Source organism: Poecilia reticulata, chromosome 16 (genome assembly GCF_904066995.2).
Source record: "Poecilia reticulata chromosome 16, P_reticulata-male-v2, whole genome shotgun sequence".
In the NCBI taxonomy this organism is placed as follows: Eukaryota; Metazoa; Chordata; class Actinopteri; order Cyprinodontiformes; family Poeciliidae; genus Poecilia; species Poecilia reticulata.
This window is the reverse complement of record NC_088845.1, coordinates 2,709,566-2,714,518: the sequence shown is the minus strand read 5'-3', so window position 1 is coordinate 2,714,518 and position 4,953 is coordinate 2,709,566. Positions and strand designations below refer to the sequence as shown.

Here is a 4,953-nt window from a genome sequence, read left to right as displayed (position 1 = left end):
TGTGAGCTTCTCCCACGCAGCTCTGACAATTAATCTTCAGCTGGTTTCATGTTTTAGAAACAGTTGAGTTAAACCTGAGGTGATGGTAATAGGCTATTAAAGCCCTTTAATTGGAAAGCCCCTCTGCCTGCACCCCTCCGCCCCCCAGCCCACCACACAGCTGACTAATGAAATCAGTGAATAGCAGCCTTGAAAGAGCGGGACAAAAGCAGAGATAGAGGAAAGACAATATCCTTGTGTGGGAGAATTAGTTACACTCAGTAGTCTAAGTGTTCAAAGCACGGAGCAAAATAAAAAAAAAATGAGGTTGGGGGTAGAAGAGGGGATTAAAGGAGAAGTCCACACAGGTGGGAGTGAGATGGAGGGAGGGGGGAGGTCACATGACAGGACGTTACCTCGTTTGATAAACAGCAGCCGCGGCTCACAGGAAGGAGGAAGGGAGGAATTTTATAGGCGGAATTAACTGCTTCAGCACATCAGGTATTCATTAGGGTAAATCTCCCAGGTGTGCTGTACGTGTGAGAAAATCAGTCACGCGGCTCTGATGCACGACGGCGACATGGCAGCAAGGCGCGGGGCAGTTAGGCGCTTTTAATTGTTTCTCACTGAAAGGATCACAGCTCAGCTGGAAACACCGAGATCAGAGCCGCAGCTACAGATGATAATGTTCTGGTTCTGAAACAGTTAATCTGGGGGTCCAGAACCTTCTGGATATGAGAGGAAGCATAAAGAAACAAAACAGGAAATCCGCTTTCATACGTCCGAATCAACATCAGCTGATTAAAATGTAGATAATCAAAGTTATTAAGCTAAAATTATACAAGAGTTAAGATTAATATAACAACGCAAATAGCTAAAATCCAGAGTACTTAAAACCCTCTCTAAAAATACTCATAACTAAACCGGAAGTGGAGATTTGAAAGGTTAAATTTTGAAAAATAAACAGTAAAGTTAGAATTTTAATCTGGAAAGTGGATGATCGTAAATCCAATATGGCCGCCCTGCCTTTAAAACTTTACATCAATGAAAGTAAACATTATTTTATCTGTGTTTCTCAAAGCTATCTTGGTGTTAGCATGCACTGCTAATAGCTACTAGCCGGGTGCTAAGTACAGCAGACCCATGTATTCACTGGGGCTTGGAGCAGCTAAAACCAAATGAATGACTCTTATAACTGTGTTTTTAAAAGTTCCTATGTCAAATATGCCTTGATATGCATTAATACGCGCTGTGGAAACTGGCTTAGCATTAGCGCACATGCTAACATCTACAGTCTTCTCATCTCCATTCTTGGTTACAGTCAATCCCAATAAATCAATGATGATCTTTGATCAGTGTGTCAGGAAGCAGTCAGCTTCCCAGGTTTCATTTTCTCCAGAATATTTTAAATATCTACAAATAAATCCTGAAAAGGACAAATTTCCCTTGTATAATTATATTCCACAAAAAAACATGTAAATACTGACCTGCAAATCCTGAACTTTATAACAAATTTGATTGATTTGTCTTCCTGTAGCAGAGTACTTAGTGTTAACAATGTGTTTGCTTGTTTGAAAATGTAAGAATTTAAAGTTATGCTCACCTTTTAAACCCGACTGCTCATCCAGTTTGGACAAATCTCTGTACAGTGACGTCACTGTATTTTGAACTACTGCTGCTGCTTTACACAGTCATCTCTAACTCACCGGGTTTATTTTGGGAATCAAAACTTCTTTTTGCTGCTTTTCAGGCACATAGTCATCAAATAAGTGACGTATTTGCATGTCTTTTGTTTTCTCTCTTGGTGAAATGTATGAAATAAATGAATCAAATCAATAAAAAGCTTGATATGTTGTTAAAGGTGTGATTGAACTAATGAGACATCGCTGACAAATCTGCTGACACATGAGATGATAAATGAATGGAGAAAGTGACATCTGTATTGCTGCAACTGCCTTTCTTGTTACTGTGATTTTCTTTCTCCCAATCAGTCGATCACAGCTGGAAGTCCTGGGAGTTTTTCCTCAGGGTGTGAGGGAGTCTGGATGGACTGGTTTCTGGGCCAGAGAGCAGCACAGGCCAAGGCCCAGAGCCCAGAGCCCTGAGCCCTGAGCCCTGCGTTCGTCATGCAGCTCCTGTTCGCTCCCCTCCAGGGCTCTGAGTGTGCATGTCAGGACAGATAGGTCACAGATAAGTCTCTTTCAAGGCTTCTTCTTTCAACCTTTTTGCTCCGCAGCGTTGTGATTACGAGCTTTGAACCTGTGCCTCATTCCTGCAGCGTGTCCTTCGTCCTCCCTCGCTGTCAGTCACAGCAGCTTCTCTGCTACTCTGGGCTCAGTTTGCACATCTTGGCCGACTCTCCTGAACTCCAAGCTTTCTGGTAACTTCTTTTCTACTCAAGTAACATCTAAGTTTAGCCAAGCTGTTCCATGTGGCATCGCTCTGTGTAATTCTTTCAAATCTTCTCAGTGTTACCCATGACTGAACCTAAACAGATAGTTTTCTTTTCCTTCATTTCTTTCAATAGCCCTGGTTCTTCAGGAGGATTAGATCCACTTAACCCCCCCGATGAGCTCAAACGCCCTTCAGATCATGTTTATATCTCCACCACAGCCTGAAGCTATTATCATATCACCATTTCACATTATCACTTTTCCTCCTCGGCGTTGCTCAGCCCTCATGTTTTGAGTCCAGAGGTTGTAAGTTATTTAAACATCGGTGTTTAGAATATTTCTGAGGATCTGAGAACCCTGAAAATCTCATAATATCCATAGAGACAAAGCAACACTCAGAAACGTCCACAAAATGTTTGTTAATGCAGACGCAGGATTGTTATGGGTCAAATTTACTGGCTGAGCCTTGAATAAAGTCAAACAACTGATACCATCTGCTTTTAATGTCGGTCATGGTGTCCTTTTGCACCTGTTGTGTCCCAGTTTTACTTTATTCTCTAAAAGACTCTTCAATGTAAAATCTAATTTATGAGTTTCCTGGCCAAGATGAGCTCAGAGGGGATGTAGAAATACAAAACTTAGGAAGTTTGTAACTTACTGTGTAGCTTCAAATGGATTATTACCACAAAGATGAGAAAGTTTGAAGAGATTAACAAAAATCTCTTTATAGCTAGCACCAGTGATAAATAAGAAGTAGGGCTGTAGATTAACCAAATTCAGATTTCAACAACAAAAAAAAGATTATTTTTAGATCTTATTGGTTTGGAAAGTTAATCTCTGCAACTATGTTTTTATTTTGTAAAGTCTCAGACTCCTGACTAGGAGTAAAATGTCACGGTTCGATTTTAAAAGGGGTGGTTTTGTGTATTTTCTTGGAAGTTGCACACTATGCTATTCTTTAGCACAGTGAAATATATATATAAAAAATTAACTTTGCATCATAGCATATCTGACGCCTTGAAATTGGCCTCTGTCTCTTTAAGAACCTCCAATCATTTCCAGCTTGTTTTTGATGAGGGAAAAACATTATAACATGATTCAAAGATGAGAAAAATAACACGTTTTCAAAATATCCTCTTCACAGTTTGTTTCGTTCTGTAATGAAGAGACGCAGGAAGAGTCGACAGCTTCAGTTATTACAACTAAAAACCAGCGATCAGCCCGAAACCTGGGAGTAGTGATGACCTCTGACCTGAACCTTCAGAGCCACATTAAGACAGTCACAAAGTCGGCCTTCTATCACCTGAAGAACATAGGATTAGAGGACTGATGTCTCAGCGCGATCTAGACAAACTCATCAATGCGTTTATCTTTAGCCGCATTGATTACTGCAACAGCGTCTTCACAGGTCTGACTAATAAATCAATCAAATAGCTGCAGCTGATCCAGATGCTGCTGCTCGGGTTCTGACTAAAACCAGGAAGATAGAGACATAACACCAGGTTTAAAGTCCCTACACTGGCTCCCTGTAGCTCAAAGAATAGACTTTAAAATACTGATGTTAGTTTATAAATCACTGAATGGTTTAGCACCACAATACCTTAAAGATCTGTTATTACTGTACCAACCGTCTAGACCCCTCAGATCTTCTGGATCTGGTTCTGCTCTGCATCCCCAGAACCAGAACCAGACGAGGAGAAGCAGCATTCAGTTTCTATGCACCACAAATTTGGAACAAACTTCCAGAAAACTGTAAAACAGCTGAAACACTGAGTGCCTTTAAATCTCAACTTAAAACCCACCTGTTTAGAGTTGCTTATGGCTAAATTAGGGTTATAGTGCGGGTTTTGATGTCTTTGATGTTTTTATGTCTTTAATGTTTTTAATTTCTTCTTCTTTCTTTTCGACGTTTTAATGATGTAATGTTTTTATTGTTTTTTTTATTTTTATTTATTTATTTTTAATCTCTCTCTTTCTCACTGATTATTTCTATTTTTATTTTAATTATGTAAAGCACTTTGAAATGCCTTGCTGCTGAAATGTGCTATACAAATAAAATTTGATTGATTGATTGATTGATGGACGGATGATCAGACTAAACGGCTGAAAAGGGGTCATGTTGTTTAGGTTCAGACATTTAGAAATAAAAAAGGTTGAAGTCACTTTGGAGTTGTTGATGTGAATCCAGTGAACCTCAGTGGGTTACAGTAATCGCCTTGCAATCAGAAGGTTTGATTGCAGCTTCTTTATGCTGATGTTCCTCTGGCCAAGACACAGAACCGTAAGCTGATCTGCGTCTGTTTGGGTCAGTGTTTGGGTCGGCCCTCAGGAAAAGCACCAGAGCCGTTTTCTTTCCCACATGCTGTGCAGCGTTTTGAACCAGCTGAATGCTGCAGGCGGCTGGATTTGGACTTCTGTGATGTTTACATTCAGCTTGATGTTGTTTCAGGTGAATCTTTAAGCTGGACACACAATGAGCTTTGTGCCTTACTGATGTGATACGTTGACATAAAGTTCTGGTTTGGTCCACCTTTCTCTCCTCATTGAGAAACCTCAATGTTCCCCAAATATTAGAGATCAG

At 40.2% G+C, this 4,953-nt stretch overlaps 1 long non-coding RNA gene across 1 annotated transcript; it reads left to right on the top strand.

Annotated features, from left to right (window-relative positions):
• On the top strand, positions 1-4,679 carry LOC145547756 (uncharacterized). Its single transcript, XR_014084069.1, has 3 exons — positions 1-480; positions 1,971-2,359; positions 3,517-4,679. It is a non-coding gene; the product is annotated as an uncharacterized LOC145547756 (long non-coding RNA).
• The last annotated feature ends 274 nt before the right edge of the window (positions 4,680-4,953 follow it).